Genomic DNA, 22,071 nt, shown 5'->3' with positions numbered 1-22,071 from the left:
AGTTATGAAGAATTTACAAAATTTAATTTGATCAAAATTTTAAATTATCATTATGATTTAAAAGATGCAGTTCTGTTTTAGAATGAAATGGCAATGTGATATTTGAATTATTAATTATGAAGAATTTACAAAATTTAATTTGATCAACATAATAACTTAATTAAACCATCAAAAGAACAAAAATCAGGTATATATGTTGACAGTCTTTGAAAAATATATGTATCACATATAAAAACCATGTTTTACAACTAAGAGTTCTTGTTTCTAATTCTTAACATCATAAATAATTTGTCAACATAAAATTATGAAAATAAATTATCCTTTCTTGTTTTACTGACTGTTTGCAGACTCTCTTTTCAAAATGGCAATAAACCCTTTTCACTATCTCAATTAATGCAGGTGTATGATGTGAAAAGTACTCAGCAAAACATTACATGTTGTTTTCCTATATCTGAGTGCATTAAACTTTAAATGATCATCCATCAAGATCATTAAGTTAATTTTTTGGTTAAAATAAATGTTTGTGCTGATAAATCTTAATGTAAATACATATATATATATATATATATATATATATATATATATATATATATATATATATATATATATATATATATATATATATATATATATATATATATATATATATATATATATATATCTTTTTTTTTCTTTCATGGCCAACCCTTGACTAGTCATTGTACTATATAGGCTCTTTATTTATTAATGATTTATTTATTTAATTTTCTAAGTAATATTTAATTTAAATGAAAGATATGCAGATGTTATATAGAATATATTTTACTAAACTCATGCATTGGATTACAATATACATCTGTCAGTAAAGGGTGAGAGTGTTTCAACACCTTGGCCCATACAAAATATTACCAGTGATAAAATCAATGACCACTCATTGTACCTCGTATTCTCTTAGGAAATCACGTACCCTTTTGAAGAATTTTATTTCCATATCCTTACCTTATTCTGCACTAATCAGTGTATAATTGCTTCCTTCAAGAATTGGTAGAAAATCTCAGTTTCTCACAGAAACACCATTGATTTTTCTTATAATTTCTAACCATATTCCCATGTTCTCACTACTAATATGTCAAACAGCAGATGAAACTTTATTGATAAAATAATTTATGGTGATTATCTAATGTAATTATTAACTTTCAAAGGTCATTAGAGGTAATTGAATTTTTTAAAATGAACTGGCTTCCAGTTTGTTTTGATGATGCACATCATGCTCACTCCAGTTGTCAACCTTAGAGATGGGACGAAGTGCCTAATACCATATGTACTTGCTTATAAGATGAGTACAACTGCAAAATGCACGGACGTAGATCTGCAGTCACATAATGGACTGGCAGATCTGGGTCTATGCAGTTTTGTGAGGAGTAATCAACCCTGATCTGCTGGCACATGATGAGGATCTTTGTTCTTTGTAAATTGACTCAACTTATAAGCAAATATGTACGGTATATGTATCTAGCCGCTAGATTTCATTTTATCTTCAGATTATTTTTTCTCTCATTTGATTTTAAAGGTTTTCTCTCAAACTAGGATTGTTAATGTCCTATTAAAGGGCAAAGTTGGCTGTTCAGTTATAATAGCCCATTTTTGTCTTCACACATTTGCAAGGCAAACGCCCTAAGTCTGACTTTTTTTTATCAGCTAAATTATGTAGTAGCCCATATACACTTTAATTACCAGTGATTATGAAACTCATCTGTTGTATCTCGGTATCTCATTTCTCTTAAAATCTCTGGTTATATTTTAAGTTTAAATGAAGTAGAGGTAACAGCAACACCAGTATTTAGTGTACACTGGAAAGACTGACCATTTCTGTCAAGCATGAGCATCAGGAAAGGATTTAGACGGGAAATATTGCAGTCAAATATTTTACTTTATAAATAAAGAGACAAAAAAACTGACCTTGTCCAAAGTGAATCCACACCGAATTGATCCTGTGTCCACCCCAGAGCTGCAGATGTCTGCATATGTTGATAGATAATAATAGAAATAATACTCTAAAAATATCTCCATTAAAAGCCAGATTCTGTAAAAATCAAATGTTTCTTAAAGTATTGGTTTTAATGTCAGTTCTTGACAGACAATTTTCCCATATTAAAATTAAAAGCACAATATTATTATTGCTAAGTAAGAAGGAATGTACTTCACATTACCTTTACATTAACTTAGAATGACTCCTTATCTTAGAGGCCTGTATTGATTCGCTTCTATTTCCGTAAAGTCAAACCACCAGAAATAAACCAATTTACAGAATGATACTGAATAAATTTGTCATTTGACTGCTTATTTCCTCAATTTCTTAGGGCTATATCTTACACAAGGAACATGAAGTAGTAGCTGGGGTCAATGAAGACTGACAGATTAGGAGTCTGAGTTCATGAGAAGACTGCTTGACCTTTGATAAAGGAGGATCACTGATAGGCAAATCTTCTTCACAACCTTGATTAGCTCAGACACTCCAGTTTTCCTGAGATAGTGAGGGAGTTAAGTTTTTGTAAAGCTAATTATTCAAGGAGAAAGAAAAAAAGTATGGTGCCTGTGCTGCTGCCTACTTTGATGCAGCCCTTAGGACCAGACACATCTGCATGAACATGCGAAAATCAGTTAGTATTTCAAGCAATATAATGCATGTACATACATTTTCACTCATTTTAATCTGTGATACCCAATTGTATTTAATATGAAGTGTGGGCTAATTAGTTGTAACTAACCGTTTAGTAAAACTGTGATAAAGTTTACTCATATAAAACATTATTTCATTTAGTTTTTGCACTGCAGATGGTTAAAATATACAAGGCAGATGGTTAAAATATACAAGGCAGACATGGCATGAGTTCATGTCCTTTCCATTCAGTACCTATAACATCAAACCATCTGCAGTAACAACACTGTTGCAAATATAAAATTAAACCTTAAAAAATATGGAAGACTGACTTCATTGCTACAGGACTCATGGTACTAATTTAGTTCCCATTGTAAACCTATGCTAACACCATGATATTAAAAATTCATTAACTTAAATTTTTTGAGTGCTCATGATCAAACCTTTATTTATCAGTATAGATGATGCCTGGATGTCAGCTTCTGTGTTGAGGAAAGGATATGAGCAGCCGCATTTTCTGGACCTGCATGTGTTTGAAACATGTGCTTTCAATTCCGTACCAAAGAGTCAGGTGCTAATTTTAGTAATGAGTGTTCCAAACTCAAGACTGATAAAGGACTTAAATTCCATCAATAAAACAATATCTCTATTTTTTTTCACTTACAACTAGGATAAGCTCTCAAAAGATTCTTTGTCCTACATCATAACTTACATTATTGGCCAATCCTGGTCAGCCTAACCTATATATACTCTATTTTATGTTCACCCATTTCCAGGCTGGTTCCCATTTTTCCATACCATTAGTACTGTGTGTCCTACAAGCAATCCTTGCATCATAATAATGAACACTCTTCGAGCATATGTTGTGCAACCATTCCAACAACATACCTGCCCTCTAGCCCAGACTTTATTTTTTGCATGTTTATATTTGTCTTTCTTGGGGTTGGGGAAAAAGTAAAGCCCCTCTCATGCATTTATTAAAAAAAGGACAGACACACCACTGACCACCACAGCCAACCAACCATGAGTCATTACAAAATACAGGAGGTGATGACACGGGTATTAAACCTTTGAACATGTAAGTGCTATTAAAGGAAGCTACCCATGTCATTACCAAAACAAATGAATACATTAACTGTTAATGTGGGATTTTTAGCTGTTAATATTTGATGAGAGAAATGAAAATTTGGGGATTCCCATGTTAGCAACAAAGAAAAACTGAGGCTCCCTCAGTGAGTGGTGACTACCATATGTATAGCCTGATATATTTATTCTGTACTCACTGTGTTGATTGCATTTATGAGTTCTGCTTCTTTATTCACACCAGGACTATAGAGAAGATGGCTGTATGGTTCTCTACAGCAGAACATGGTCTACTCAGCTCATGTTGTGTAACTCAAGCCAGATACATACCTCTGACTGGTCCATACACAGCATGAAAAGTAATTAGATTTTTTAAAATTAGGAACAGAGGAGTTTCAAAAAGTAAACTCAGGGCATTTGTTTAATTGAAATCATAAATCTTTCTTCAGACAGTGAACAGAAATGAACAAGTGGATTGCTTTTGCAGGTATGGAATGATAAAAAGTTTTAATGTCTGAAAAATGAAAGTCAAAACTGCATAAAGCAAAGGATTTGAATGAAAATGAATCGAGCACATATGGTCATACAAGTTTTTCTCTATATTGGGAGTATTACAGTACTAATTTCAAACAACAGGTGGGTTGTGGAGGACTTTGGGGATCCTGTCCTGTCAGTGGGCATGTGGAGGACTTTGGGGATTTAGTCCCATCAGCTAGGTTGTGTAGGATTTTGGAACTTTATCCCCATTAGTTTTACTTTGCATGACTTTGGGGCATCAGCTCCATCCATTGGGCTTTGTAGGACATTTTTAGAGCTTTAGTCCATCTGTTGGGCTTGTGTGATTTTGGCTTTAATCCATCTGTTGGGCTTGTGTGATTTTGGGGGCTTTAGTCCATCTGTTTGGCTTGTGTGATTTTGGGGGCTTTAGTCCATCTGTTGGGCTTGTGTGATTATGGGGGCTTTAGTCCATCTGTTGGGCTTGTGTGATTTTGGGGGCTTTAGTCCATCTATTGGGCTTGTGTGATTTTGGGGGCTTTCGTCCATCAGTTGGGCTTGTGTGATTTTGAGGGCTTTAGTCCATCTATTGGGATTGTGTGATTTTGAGGGCTTTAGTCCATCTACTGGGCTTGTGTGATTTTGGGGGCTATAGTCCATCTGTTTGACCTTGGCTTGATTTCTTGGAGGCTTTAGCCACATTGGGCAAGCTGCATTTATTCATCAATGAAATATCTGCAATTTTAACATTATTGCAGCAACTTTATAGAGAGAAAAAAATTAATAAAATTATTCACCTTAAAAAGCCTCAGATGATGTTACTATACGTGAAGACACATCATCAACTACTGCTTACATTAATAAGTGATGACACATCATCAACAACTGCTTACATTTCTGTATGTGATGACACATCATCAACTACTGCTTACATTTCTGTATGCGATGACACATCATTAACTACTGCTTACATTAATATGTGATGACACATCATTAACTACTGCTTACATTTCTGTATGTGATGACACATCATCAACTACTGCTTACACTAGTAAGTGAAGACACATCATCAACTACTGCTTACATTACTAAATGTGAAGACACATCATCAACTACTGCTTACATTACTAAATGTGAAGACACATCAACTACTGCTTACATTACTATATGTGAAGACACATCAACTACTGCTTACATTACTATACATGAAGACACATCATCAAATACTGCTTACATTACTATAGGTGAAGACACATCATCAAATACTGCTTACATTACTATACATGAAGACACATCATCAAATACTGCTTACATTTCTGTATGTGATGACACATCATTAACTACTGCTTACATTAATAAGTGATGACACATCATCATCTACTGCTTACATTACTATATGTGATGACACATCATTAACTACTGCTTACATTAATAAGTGGTGACGCATCATCAACTACTGCTTACATTACTAAATGTGAAGACACATCATCATCTACTGCTTACATTACTATATGTGAAGACACATCATCAACTACTGCTTACATTAATAAGTGGTGACGCATCATCAACTACTGCTGACATTACTAAATGTGAAGACACATCATCATCTACTGCTTACATTACTATATGTGAAGACACATCATCAACTACTGCTTACATTAATAAGTGGTGATGCATCATCAACTACTGCTTACATTACTAAATGTGAAGACACATCATCATCTACTGCTTACATTACTATATGTGAAGACACATCATCAACTACTGCTTACATTAATAAGTGGTGACGCATCATCAACTACTGCTTACATTACTAAATGTGAAGACACATCATCAACTACTGCTTACATTACTATATGTGAAGACACATCATCAACTACTGCTTACATTACTAAATGTGAAGATACATCATCAACTACTGGTTACATTACTAAATGTGAAGACACATCAACTACTGCTTACATTACTATATGTGAAGACACATCATCAACTACTGCTTACATTACTAAATGTAAAGACACATCAGCTACTGCTTACATTACTGAATGTGAAGACACATCATAAACTACTGCTTACATTACTATACATGAAGACACATCATTAACTACTGCTTACATTACTATACATGAAGACACATTATAAACTACTGCTTACATTACTATACATGAAGACACATCATTAACTACTGCTTACATTACTATACATGAAGACACATCATTAACTACTGCTTACATTACTATACATGAAGACACATCATAAACTACTGCTTACATTACTATACATGAAGACACATCATTAACTACTGCTTACATTACTATACATGAAGACACATCATAAACTACTGCTTACATTACTAAATGTAAAGACACATCAGCTACTGCTTACATTACTGAATGTGAAGACACATCATAAACTACTGCTTACATTACTATACATGAAGACACATCATTAACTACTGCTTACATTACTATACATGAAGACACATCATCAACTACTGCTTACATTACTATACATGAAGACACATCATCAACTACTGCTTACATTACTATACATGAAGACACATCATCAACTACTGCTTACATTACCATACATGAAGACACATCATTAACTACTGCTTACATTACTATACATGAAGACACATCATTAACTACTGCTTACATTACTATACATGAAGACACATCATTAACTACTGCTTACATTACTATACATGAAGACACATCATTAACTACTGCTTACATTACTATACATGAAGACACATCATTAACTACTGCTTACATTACTATACATGAAGACACATCATTAACTACTGCTTACATTACTATACATGAAGACACATCATCAACTACTGCTTACATTACTATACATGAAGACACATCATTAACTACTGCTTACATTACTATACATGAAGACACATCATCATCTACCGCTTACATTACTATACATGAAGACACATCATTAACTACTGCTTACATTACTATACATGAAGACACATCATTAACTACTGCTTACATTACTATACATGAAGACACATCATTAACTACTGCTTACATTACTAAATGTGAAGACACATCATTAACTACTGCTTACATTACTATATGTGAAGACACATCATTAACTACTGCTTACATTACTAAATGTGAAGACACATCATTGACTACTGCTTACATTACTATATGTGAAGACACATCATTAACTACTGCTTACATTACTATATGTGAAGACACATCATTAACTACTGCTTACATTACTATACATGAAGACACATCATTAACTACTGCTTACATTACTATACATGAAGACACATCATCTTTGCTGTGACATTAGTGAAGTGATAATAATATAATAATGACCACAGACTTGATGGCATTTACAAATGGACACTAATGACATGCGAGGTCATTTTTAACCATGTGATGGTTAAGGCCAAAGATGTTTTGACTATCCCTTTAATATGACGTCACAAATGTGTAGATTTATTTTGTTACATAATACAAATTTGAACCAATTCATTTGATAAAAGAGATAACCTAACATTTTAATGGCAAGTGTAGAATCAATTAGCTTAAATATTATTCTCGGTAAACTGTGCAATATTGCTGTGTATGTTTTTTCTCCCAGTAACCGATGCACATGTATTGTGTACAATGCTTCAACAGTTATTTTTGATGCATTCATCTGCTCCTGGTTTTTGTATCACTGCCATAGTCACAGTTTTGAAAGAATGTCACACAAATGTCATAGTTAATTCTCTAAGGTGGAATTACATTTTCAGTTAAACTGAAGTATGTGATAAAAAGTCAAAAAAAAAAGAAAAAAGCAGATTTTCTATAAATTTGGCATGAAAATAGATTGCCCATTATTACTGTCTTTCTCAAAATTATTAAAAGTTTACATATGCCATATTAAAGCCATTAGAATTCCAAACTCTGTCTCCAATAAACGTGCAAGAAAACACATTATCTGCCTATTTGCAGTGGAAACAAAACCGAATACTTAGACATCTCCTCAAAACTAATGTTTAGCAATAAAAGAGCTTTATATGACTTACATCATTCCCCTTAATTTTCTGATTTAGCAACCCAAAATAATTTCAGTTTATAATAGTTTACTTGTGCTGACATTAACATCCATCAGTAACTGTCAATGTTTCCTGCAGGAGTTCTGGTTCTCAAGTATAAACACTTCAAATTTCCAGAACTAACTTTCTGTAGATTCCCTGGTGCAAATCACACAGATCCCTTGACTGGTAACTAATGGTTGTCAGACTGATACCCTTTGTTTCAGGTCAAGTGAAACCTAAATTAATCTGTGAGTGCATATTCCCCATTCGGGTTTTTCAATCTTGGCAAAATATACAGCTCTTGTTGAAATGAAATTAGCTGCTGGCAACCTTCATTTTGAAGTAAATAGCATGAAATGAGAAGCAAAAAAGTGGTAAAGTAGAAACATGTTTTCTGAAGAATGATATCCATTATGAACACCACATAATTAAGCAGAAAAAAGCAGTGAATTAAGCATATACTAAAATCAACACCACTTATGCACTAAAAATATTTTTTATAAAGTTGTAACTAAAAACCTACAGCAAACCATGAGTGTTCCCATGCTTCTCTCAGTTATCACTACCCATCCCCCCATATGGATATGTGCACCCAATACACCAAAATACACACACACACACACACACACACACACACACAACAAAGGGATTGCATCAAAATTTCAAAACCATTCTGTATATTTATATACCATCCCCAGTCAATCCTGAAGTTTGAAGTTTCTAAGATAAATCATGTTGGAGTTGTTCATTTGCATATTCTCTTGTTGGACAGTGTATCATCATTCCCATTCTGTTGATAATGAAGTGTGTGTGCGTGTGTGTGTGTGTGCATGCGTGCGTGCGTACGTGCGTGCGTGTGTGCGTGCATGCGTGCATGCGTGCGTGCGTGTGTGTGTGTGTTTAAAAACTAAACTCAAGATTGCTAAAATGTCTTTTATGGCTTTACACATAGGCACACTTTGATGCTGCACTGTCACCAAGTTTTTTTTACTTTGTAGCAACTAGCTTTCCATTTTTATTCCCTGAAGTTATAGATGGTAGCATAAGAAATAGCTCTGTGTGGTTGAATTGGTGGTAACCATGTGTCAGAATTTCAAATTCCTCGATCCCTTTATGGTCAATGATGATGATCACAATAATAATAATAATAATAATAATAATAATAATAATAATAATAATAATAATAATTATAATAATAATAATAATATTAAAAATTTATTTCAAGACACAATTAGTTGCACATGGTGGAACTTAATGTGTCTTTTGGAACTCTATTATATGCATATTTACATACACATTACATATAGATGTGCATGTAATAAAGAAAGGATTATACAACTCTGGAAAAGTAATAATAAGCAAAATTCAGATCTTGCATCTTTTCCTCTGACACAAAAATTGATTTTACCCAGTGCCTGATAAGATAATGCAAAATCTTGAAGAACTTTTTGAGAATTTTAGTGAAACCCGGCCAGGAGTCTAATATTTCACCTGTTTCTGATACCTAAAATTAATTACATTTATTTCAAATTGCAGTCATCTGTACTCAACAGATTAAACATGATATATGATATTTGGTAGAAAGCAATTCAAAATAAATATGATAGAACATTTTATTAACATCATAATAGAAGTTCCATAAGAAGTGGAAACAAATGTTATAACAAAATTTTCAACCAAAGGAAACAGATTTCAATGATTATATGGTTTGATTTATTTATGAATTTATCTGTTGACAGGACTCAGCAGAGGAAGAATTTTCTTGACTTACCTGTCTCTCCAATATCTGGATGTGGATCATTACAAGTCAAAATTCCTGATTTGAACACACCAAGAAAACTTGAGTTATACCCTGAAATCTGTCAATGCAGTCTAGAATTCCACTTTAGGGAGGTGAAAATTAAAAATCCCAATAAAGAATATCATTGTTGATTTTACCAGAGAAATGGCATCTGTTTTTAACAAATCACAAGCATCAAAATTTCATAAATATATCTTGATTTCTCTAAAACTTTTATCCATTAGTCACACTGGTCTCATTTTAATGATTGAAGCAAGCATCTAGCTCCTGGGCATATCTCACCCAATAATCACCCTTGTACACTCAACCGCCCATGTCAAGATCGGGCGAATTTTAACCCATTATTCAGAATAAGTCAAGGGTTTTGGAGACCCATTTGTAATTCCTAATGTTTTATTTGGAGGTCAGATAAATTATGTGATAATTGGTCAGAATAAACAGTATTTATACTTTGGAAAACTGTGCAGCATTCTGACACGCACAACAAGGTAAATGTACCGAAACAATCTATTCTTTTGAAAAATGTTTGCCAGCCACGTTGATGAAAAATACTTAATTGTTCTAATTGTGCCACCCAGTTAAGATAGCAAAATGTCAACAGGTGACGCATTGTAAGCTATGCCATTTTAGAATAGATGATATCATCATCTTTAAAGACTACATGTTCTGTGTAGCATGCAGAAGTCCTAAATGACAATGTATTTAACTCCAAACAAAGCAATCTTAATATAAAGAAATAAAGAAAACACTGGCAAGTAGAATGCATTAAGGCATCAATAATTAAATATAGCAAGAATAAAATGCTAAATTTGTCAAAATATTATCTCTATTCTTGAGAGTAAAATAACCATTACTTTTAAATTGAGCACAAGAATATCTGAAAGTGTGTAGTGTTCTATAAAGATCGTATCATGCACATAAAGAACATGACACTTGAAAATGAGAAGGGCATGTTTGTGATGGTGAGAATTCCAGAAAGCTGTATTTGTCTACTTTTTCACAGCTATGCTCCAATTTACAAGATGAATACATTATTGTGTACATAGTCACAAGCTAAAGTGTGGCAATTTAGTGATAGGTTGGACAGAAAAATGAGGGATGATTATTAATTAATTAATTAATTATTTTTCGTACAAAATTTTTGGGTTGAGCCCATGTAATTGGAAATTAAGACAAAGCAGTCACTTTTCTGATGGTGGTGGTGGCATCAGCAAAGATGCCTTCATCATTACCGGTAGTTTGTTATGATTTTTTGTTCATTTGCATATATTTCGTCAACCCTTTAATCAATTTTCATCAAAGTTGGCATTAATCATTATGGAGCTGAAACAATTTAACAACTTACCACTTACCCCTTTTATCTTGGGGTCAGGGTCACAGGCATAGAAAATTTGCATGTGGTTTTTGTTAAAGCCTTTATCCATTTGCTAATATTTCCTAAGCCCCTTGATATATCTTTTTCATACTTAACATTATCAAGCTATGGCAATTTGTACTATAATATGCTATTCTGTTCATATGACCTTAAGGTCAAGGTCACAGAGACAGAAAATTTGCAGTTAAGTTTTGGTTATTTTTTGTTATTATTTGCTTATATTTCCTAAACCCATTTCTGGATTTTCTTCATACTTGTGATGAATCATTATGATGCTAAGTTGATTCATTCAGTGACATGCAAGTTTGCCCCTTTGCCCCTGGGGTCAAGATTAGTCATAGAAAATTTGGTTAGGGTTTTGGGTTAAAAAACATTAATTTGTTTATTTTTACTAAACCTCTTCATGGATTTACTTTATACTTAGGATGAGATACTATTAAGCAAAGACAATTCATTCTGTTACAAGTGTTCATGTCCCTTTGATCTCAGGGTCACAGTCACCTTCACAGAAAATTTGCATTAACATTGTTGGTTACAGTTTTTTATTTTTTTTGTATTTTCCTATTTTTCATAAACCCATTAATTGATTTTGTTCATACTTTGGATAATCATTATGAAACTAAGGCATTTCATTCTGTGATATTCTCACTCAATCTTATGATCCTGAGATCAAGGCCACATATTTTACAGCAGTGCTTGATGTTTAGAATGGTACTTTAAATTTGCAAAATTTTAATAAGAAAAAATGTTTTCTGTACCAGATATTAGAGGACAACAAAGTAAATGTATGACAAATTGGAGGATATAAAAAGAACAGACAATACAGACATTCTTCTGGAGAGTCTAAAAACAAAATTGAAATCATAAAAAAAATTTGTTGATTTCAAATTTTATTCACAACTTCATGTATTTAATTTACAATTAGGACTTACCTAGTTTGCCTGGAACTAATACTGCCTTGAACTTCCCAGATTTGGATGAGTTTAAAATCTCAGTTTGTCAAGAGATAATTCTTAAAATGACAGTTCTTGTAAACATCTTTTTGTCTTTCAACATTAATTTATGTTGTCCCACAGATTCAAGTCAACCACAAGAGAGTACTTAAAATCAATTTAAGGACCAGGAACGTTTGTTTATTTGGCCTCTTGTTCAGAACAGGCCATCAGTGAGCTTCAAGAGCAAATTAAGTCTTGTAGTGGGAAATAAATATGCCTAAAATAGTGACAGGGAACAAATTCTGATGAATAATGACAAGGGATTGAGTATTGATAACTTTAATGAAGTTGATTCAATGAGTGTCTAATTGATGGGAAGTGAGGGAGAAATTGAAGGTGTCACAAATGACGTAATATTTAGTCTAGCTCTCTGAATTTTGGTGCTTTTACCAGAAAAAGATAATAATGTCAAGAGAGTTACATCAGTTTCAGTTTGATTATATGACAACAAGAACCCATAGCTATTGACTGTGCATGATTATGTTATGCAGTTATTATATTATTAGCAGCTGATCCAGTTTAATTCAAATACCACCTGCAAACTGATGCTCTGAGTACTACATGTAACAATATATATGAGAAGTTAGTGCACCTTCAAAATTAAGGTGGAGGAATATACAAGAACAACAACAATATTTGCTGATGTCATTGACATACTTTTCATAGAATAATATGCATGGTCTTCATCTGTGCAAGGACAAGTTTCTACATTGAATAGAATATTTATTTCTTCACTTGATGTACAATGTATATTTAAAATCATCAATTTTTATCAGAAACATTTTTATTTTTATATTCTTTTTTTTTCTTCTTCTAAAATTTGTATTCTGCATTGAAGTACTCTAAGGAGTAAATCGTTGCAAAAGCCAGAGACAGAAAACCAGATATGGTTTATTATCCGAACCACAGTGCAGATTCAGACAGGTGGTACCATAAGACTTACTTCACAAGTCGGGTCTTTTGCTGCCCCTCACTGTCATATAGTCATCACTAAGATACTGGTAGCTCAAAGGACATCATCTTACAAAATAAAACTTACCCTGTCTAAAGTAACAAAGTGGCAAGCACATTATTATTAGAAGAGTTTACACTGAATCATTCTGCCAAAATGGTGCTTTGAAATAAATACGTAATCATACTGGACGTCATTTCAACAAAATGCACAGTGAATCCATTGACTACGATATTTGGATGCAGTTTCCATTGACTACTATATTTGGATGTAGTTTCCATTGACTACTATATTTGGATGCAGTTTCCATTGACTACTATATTTTGGATGCAGTTTACCATTTGAGTTGATTTAATCAAATATTAATTTTCTTGCAAACGAAATATGAACTATATCTCTGAAATATCAGATTACAAGTAGTGACAGGTTTCATTGTCTTTCAAATTCACAGCTTTACAAATAAAAATATTTGACTCTGATGAAGCTGGAATATATATATATATAAACATGTTCCTCCAGATTAGAATTTTTACTCTATGTAGGTTCAAAACTTAGTCTGCCAGATATGGCACTCATCTCAACCATGCACACATCACCAAAAGATGATGCTACTAAGTTGATGGGATTTGCACTCGTGCACAGCAGCCCTGCCACCCCCCCCCCATCAACCCAGTAATTGATTCAGCGATAGCACTTTCCACTCTGTTTTCATGTATAATTGTAATTCTCTGTAATAACCAGTATTATACCTTGATTTATGTAATAGGAATTCATAGTGTCGTCTATGCTCCAAGAAATGAGTTATGTAAAACAAAAATGTAACATATTATTTACGGTTACTGAATATTGTTGTAGGCTTATTAATAACTAAAATCACTTGGAAGTGACCCTGTGGCATGTGAGGTAAAATCAATACTTGACACAAGCACCAATACAGATTAAGGACAACAAATAGGCTAATCCAAAGTCTTTGCACCAAAAACAATGGCAAGCTTTAAAGGTAAAGCAAAGTAATAATAATTAAAGGATTGTAGATAAGCTAATTAAGAATGATTATCTTTACCTTCTTATGATCTAATTATATTTTATGTTGTTTCTTTGAATAAATAATCAATAGATATTTTATTTATTTTTTTATTAAATATCTGGACTTCAAAAGCCAGGCCTGTGACCAACCTTTTGATACTTTACCAATAAACACGGAGATGACAGTATCCAGATGGAAAATACGTTGTTCATATAATTGTCATTAAAAGTTAAAAAACAAACTTAATTGTTCTCTTTTTACATGCACACTGACACAAACACTCTTTTATAATTACATCTTCCCTCTAAAATCACACAAGCACATTCTCTATTTCACACAATTCTCTTGGTGTGATTCTCAATTCATGTAAAAACATTAACACTATTTTCTATTTAAAATTTCAGGTTTTGTATCATTTTAAATTAATAGACTGATATCTACATTTACTTACAGTGTCTTTAGAATAAGGATACATTTTTTCATATCAGCAATACCCTCAGTAAACCAAAGAAACCCCCTCATAGGTATATAGCTTACTGTCATCATGTCAGAAGTGTAGCTGATAGAAGTATCATGCAGGTGTTCTCTGTTCAATTGACAAGAATTCAGATCTTACATTGTAAGTTCAAAAATAACATGACCTTTTTAGGTTAATAACACAGAATAAATCAAAAGACAAAACACAGACCTGCCCTTGTTTTTATTGCAGCAATAAATCCTTCAACTGCCTTTCTTGCAAGCTCATGCATTTTTCATGAGACCATTAAAAGCAGCAACCCCATCCAATGGACACATGTCATCATGTTCCATTGTATTTTTCTTATGTCGTTTAATTTTTGTATTTTTCTGTTTCAAACCCATCTATCCAGTTTGAAGCCAGCCATACCAAGAGCAAAGACCTTCTAACTAGGCTAAATTGCTACCAAATCTTTAGTTACCACATACATTTTAAATTCTGACCCCTCATGGTAGTCAAACATGCTGAAATACATAGTAATGCTATATTATGGAGAGAAAAAAGTTTTTGAAAATCTCATTCATAATAGAATAGGATCTGTCATTATTCCCTGGGAATACAACAGATTTCTCTCCAATTAAAGTCTAAATCTGATCCAATGTTCTTTTCTAGCATACCCTCTGGGAGTTCTGGATAATGGTATAAGCCTGAGACAGCCTCCTGCATGTCATGAGGGATAAATAATGAAGGCAGGAGTCATGGTCACCAAACTTGTAACCAAAATGGTGTACGGTAGGTTTGAATTCTACTATCAGATCATCCCATGATGGCAACTGTGGTGTCTCTTTGGGTAAAGCACTTTACTGCAATTACCTTAGCCCTAAATAACCAACTTGTGCTGATGTGCCCTAAAACACCAAGTCAGACTTATATAACATTAGATAGAAATGTGTGTGGTGGCTTGTTTCCAAACTGAACTTAAATTGTTGGCAGTAAAAAAAGAGACCTACAATTTAAGTTCTGTTATAATAAAAACAACTTAAATTCTAGACACCAAAACTGAACTTAAATTCTAGACATCAAAACTGAACTTAAATTCTAGACACCAAAACTGAAAAGTATACATAAGTTCTTTGTCAACTGTCAACTTCTGTAATTGCAAAGAACCAACAAAATTGTCAATTTCTGAAAAACTAGGTAATACAATTTCAATTTGTAGTAAAGTTATCTACTATTAAAATTCCCCAATTTTTTTGTCCAAGTTCACATTGGTGATTAGAACCTTTTGTGACAAAGAAAACATTAAAGTGTGTGTCAACATAGCCATGTAGACCCATTTACTCAAATTATATGAAATATTATTTTGTTCTAAATTTAATACAAATATAGTTTAACCAAAGTCTATTAAATCCTGATTGTTGAGTGCTCTTCATATTACATGTCATTAAAAATCTTCCAGATGAAAATTTATTGATCATGATGGACAATTACAATGGTAGCCAGCTAATAAATTGGGTCTGGAAAAGATGTTCAATCTATTATAAAAAAATAACAGGATAGTATGAATTCTTGTCAACACTTGCAGCTTTCATTGTGACATCACTGCGTGTAATGCTCAATCTGGTTTGTTCTGGATCACACTTTTAGGTTGACCTCATCCAAAAAATGTCCAGGTACTTTAACATTGATTTTTGCCATATGCATTCTTCAGGCCAGGTAAATAAATGACATTCAAAGAAATATAGATATATGAGGAAAAAAATGCGAATAATCGCCATTTAAAGGTATGTGTAATCATATTCTAAAAAATTAAATCTATTACTGAAATAGTTGGTACTGAATGCTTACATGAGCTGTATGACTTGTACTATACAACAAGATTGTCCCATATTTAGCAAACACTCAAAAATATATGTTCAGCATGCCATTCATCTGGACAGGAAATTTGGCGGTAGATAGGGCCAACCCGGTATAATGTATGTAAAAACTGGTCACATTTGTTCCCCTCCCCAATTAATCTGACACAGGCAATTAATCTTTTTTTATAATATTTTATTAAACTCACTTTGATTGCTCACCTGTGTTTCATTTCTCACCAGTATTAATTATTTACCATGTTTTGAAGACATGCGTTTGTCAGAATGATGTTGCATGCTTGCTGCTTCCATGAAAATGTAAATCAACCATGCAACAAAACAACATGAAAGTGACCAGCTTGACCATGTGGAAGTTTGTCACCACACCTGGGAGCAAGGACCATAACTTTCGTCACTTCATTTCTGACAGCTCTCGTTTGGTATCATGACATGATAAATAAATCTGGTCCAAAGGCCAGATGGATAATTTGTCATAAACGTTAGAAAATAAATAGAAAGGAAACAGCTTGTATTATTGTCAACAACTGAGAAAATTGCCAAGTTTATCATGTAAGTTACAGATGTCATTGAAAATATGGATGTACATTTGTCACACAATAGTGTCCAAAATAGGTCAAGTGGTTCAGTGGAGGTAAAAATACAATAACACTGGAATACAAAACTGAAGAACAAATTACCTGCACATGTAAAATGTTGTTTGTACCTTTCACTAGTTTTTCATGTTTGCATAATTGGTTTTCTTCTCTTGTCAAGAAGCTAACAAAAATCTTATCTTAAGATCATGATAGTACTGACCTGTTAATTATTTATTTTATCCATGTATAATAAACTGTTACATGAATTAGTTAATTAATGACTGTGTCACAAATTTCTAATGACAAATAAGTAAATCATCTTAAAATTATCCAGCAGTAAACATAGTTTATTAGTGACCCAGTCATCAAGTCTAGTGATAAGGAATTAGGAATTAATGCCATGATATGTGCCATTAATATTTAGACATGGATACTTTCCACATTATGGTATCACTACACCAGTATGGCAGTTTATGTAGGTAGTTCCTTCACTTTTCTACATTTTTTATCAAATTCAGTGCATAAGTTGTAGGTTCATATACACCATGCTATCTTATTTATGTTGAACCAAAAACTAGGTCACATACAAAATTGGGTCAGCATATGCTACATAATGCTTATTGGAAATATTTATATTTTAATGAAATGACTTACATTATTGGTGCAAGTGACCTTCCAAAACTGGCTGATCACCTGTTTGCTTTGTCATGCAATGCAGAGGCCATGAGGCAGAACTTAATAGACATTTTATTTTCTGTTTAGGTTTTAATGCTGTTTTACATTGAATGCAATTCTAATTTTAAATTGGACATCATGTCATGAACAAATAAGGAAAACATGAATGATTTGTTTTGGGACTAAAGTAAGATTCAATAGCATGTTTCTGGCTCTATTCGTGTGGTGACACCTTTATGAGTAATAATTTAAAAATATGAAACAAAACTGACAAGTCAATCAGTACCTAGTAAGTTAATGTTGGATGCAAGAAATGATTTAGCACTTTTCAATAATGACATGATTGATCGCTGTGTATTTTACACTATTACGGTATCTTTTTTTTCATAAACTCTACAGTTTAAGACACAATTATTTCATAATAAATAACTATTTTTTTCATCTAATTTGTTGTATAAAGAACATGTTTCTTATTAAAAGTATGTAAAATTGTATGTACCAAAGAAAACCAATATTTTACGTATGATTATTTGTACTCCAGAAAATATAATAAGAATGTTTTTTAAAAAATCATTCTTTTTTCAATTTGAGAACTACATACATGGAATGAATCATTGACAAAAGTTTTAAATTTTTTATTTGTTGTGAATATTTCTATGGATCTTTTTCCTTTAATTTCAATTCAGTCTTTACCTACATTATGAATTATATGCTAAACATACTATATAATTCCATTAAATTATTTATATAATATATTACCTGTGTGACATCTTTTTAAGTCACATATACATGGCACATGAAAAATAATATCATTGAAAATCCTTAACATTTTTAAAGCTAAATGTCTGCAACTGCATATTTCTATATTTCACAGTGTGATCATGGAATTATGTTAATGTAATTATACTTTAATAACTCAAAACATCAATTACTCAAATTCAAGGAATAACTTGAATGTCTTTCCAAGTCACAAAATAAAGCAAATACACAGCATTAAACTTGATTGCTTTACTATGTAACAGCATAATGCAAATACATGGCATAACTCAAATGTCTTGCTTGCCAAGTCACAGCATAATACAAATACATGGCATAACTCAAAAGTCTTGCTTGCCAAGTCACAGCGAAATACAAATACATGGCACAACTCAGATGTCTTGCTTGCCAAGTCACAGCATAATACAAATACATGGATTAACTCAAATGTCAGGTAACAGCATAATACATGGCATAACTCAAATGTCTTGTCAAGTCACAGGATAAAGTGAACACATAGCATAACTTGATTGTCTTACTGAATAACAGTGCAAATCAATTACAAGGCATACCTCAGAAATGGTCTTGACAAGTTACAGCATAAGGCAAAAGCATAATCTGATTGTCTTACTAAGAAACAGCATAAAGTGTATACATGGCATAACATGAATGTCTTGTGAAGTACGGTTCAAAGTGATTCTATGGCATAGGCATGGGCATACAGACAAATTCTTTCTAAAAACATTATTAAAAATTCAAGGTTAGTGGGGGACAAAAGTCTCCTATCAGTGGATGCCCAGTGGTATAACTTTAATGTCTTTCTAAGTACAGCATAAAACAAATACAATACCAGTACTAAGGATTGAACAATATGTAACAAGAAGAAAATGTTTTGTTTCTGACAAACATTGTCCCTTACATTGTTTTAGGCTACACATGATATAAAGCTGTATGATGAATCCTGTCTGTAAAGGAAACTCATTGGACAACAATTTATCTGTAAGAGACTCATGTCCTTTATGTAGAGACTAGGTGTCAATGCGGCATTAAGAAAAGGTGTTTGTATGTCTTGACCTTTGTGTGTAGGCAGCTGTGTGTGGGTATCCTTTATAAAGTGTTTATTGTATTTTTAGATTGGTATCTTTATTAGATGTGTTGCATATTTTAGCACCTTAACAAAGCACTGGATAATAAGACAAAATGTAACAAATTTTTCTGGTCTCTGTTGCCCTCTACCATAACTTAAAATTAAAATTAAGAACACTATTATTTTAACAGATGAACTTTGATGTCTTTAAAAGAAGTAGCAGTGCTTAATTGGTAAGTAATAAAATCACATGTAGAATGATAGACTGGTTTTGAGGTATATTTTAATGATATGATTTACCCCCTCAAATATCTGTAAACAAGATTGTATTTCTGCCATTTCAAAACTAAAACTTGTGTATAATCTAAGTCTGTCTTGAATTGAAATTTGAAAGTCTTATATTAAGCATACATCAGTCATGAATTACAATTCCTTAAAGGTTTGTCATAATTTTGTCTTATTATTTTTTCTTATGTTCTTACAATACACTGCAAATTTCCAATGAAGCAAACTATTATGACATATAATACAGCACTTAAATAGGCATTGATGAAAATCAAAATTTTTTTTTAATGAAACAGAATGTGTCTAGTTTCTTCTATTCACACAAATTAAAGGGTGGTATTAGTTGCCTAAATGATTTTCTGAACATGTAAATAAAACAATTTCTTATATCTGAACAGATGTAGAGTTCTGATTGTAAATTTAGCATTTAAATAGGGATGGGTGTGTACCTAGCCAGGCCACCTGGACCCAGATAGGTTTTGCACTACCTAGAAATACCTGACTTTGCTAATTTTCCTACCTGTTCATCCCTAGCCTGGGTGCCCAGCCAGATCACCTGGGTCCTGTACTACTCAAAATGAATCTGACTGTAATATTCTCACATCATCCCATTTGTTTGTACCCCCTACCAATTTTAAAAGCAGAAGGCATCAAGGAAATTAAATATTCAGAAAGCTTACCCTTTTCATTCAATGATTTATGATTTCAAACCTGACTGTTGCCAGAGTTCCCAAACACTGTCAACTTGTTGCTGTTTCAAATGAAAGAGGAGTTTCTTTAGAAACATGGTTGCCATATTTGCTTGGACCAGTCTATGTTTTCAAGGAACAGATGTGATGGATTTCACTTAGAATATCTCAATATTTCACAAAGTTTGGATTTGCATCTCTTTAAACAAATGTCTACAAATGTTCCTCCTATTTTTTTGTTCAATTTGACTTAGAAATATTATAACTAGACATTGCAAATATTGGATGCAGATGACACAGTTTTAATGAAATAGACCATTCTAGAAACTAGAAAAATGACAGTGAGCAGTCTGACTGCTTGTTACATCAGAACTTCCATTAGCACTGAAATGCCAATAATTTAACAGTGGAAGGGACCCCTTGGCAACAATCAAGGTAGAAATTATAATCTATGAATGAAATGACTACATTTTATGCATTTCTAATAACATTGATTCTTTTCATTTTAAAAGGGGGGTGGGAGAAATCGGAAGGTATGTGAATGCCGTAATGACCGGATAAGTAGCTGACAAAATTTCTCTACCTGTCCATCACTAACTTTATGTTTGTTTTATTTAATGAATTAAATATGCCATGGCAGCATTTAATATTGTCAAAGAAAATAGTTCCTTGAATATTTGAAGATTTCTTTAATTATGAGGATAGTTTGTTTAACAGAAGTTTGAATTTACTCCTGGAATTTTAGAAGATAGAATCATGTTTTCTTTTAATTTGAAATGTCACCATGATGAGTCCCATAAGTAAACTCATGTGAAATACTCTGAAAAAGAGACTGTTGACATACAGAAATGACAAAATGAAAGTATGCATTTGGTCTAAATCTAAGGGTCTATTAAATGACATGCTGTCTCACCTGTGCCTGATTTGCTGATCCCACAGTGGGAGGGTGGAAGAAAGAAACACTTCTCAAGGAAAGTCAAACCCACAATTCTTTTCATCCTTGCTGTTTACTCAGGGATTTCAGCTCTGTTTGTTAATCAAAATCTGTCACATCCCCTTTTGATCCAACTCTTTAAAGAGGACACCAGAATTTCCACCTAAATTAAAAAGAACACAGCAATTAGGACTCAGTAATTGGATGTTACTGTGAACTTCATTTTACACCCAAGAAGGGATTGAAATTTGCAGACTTAATCCTAAGGTGACACCTTGCCAACATCATGCTAGTGTCACTTTCCTGTAGG

At 32.7% G+C, this 22,071-nt stretch overlaps 1 protein-coding gene across 1 annotated transcript in view; it reads right to left on the bottom strand.

The window, feature by feature from the left end:
- LOC149796898 (protocadherin gamma-A10-like) overlaps window positions 1-22,071 on the bottom strand; it is a 94,171-nt gene that overhangs the window by 40,191 nt on the left and 31,909 nt on the right. Inside the window, exon 3 of the mRNA XM_089961551.1 lies at window positions 21,741-21,924. The gene's annotated coding sequence lies outside the window, so the exon portion shown is untranslated. The remainder of the gene's footprint in view (window positions 1-21,740; window positions 21,925-22,071) is intronic.

The sequence above is a fragment of the Sinohyriopsis cumingii genome, chromosome 6, assembly GCF_028554795.1.
Source record: "Sinohyriopsis cumingii isolate HCF-2022 chromosome 6, ASM2855479v2, whole genome shotgun sequence".
NCBI classification, from domain to species: Eukaryota; Metazoa; Mollusca; class Bivalvia; order Unionida; family Unionidae; genus Sinohyriopsis; species Sinohyriopsis cumingii.
This window is presented reverse-complemented; position numbering and strand designations above follow the sequence as displayed.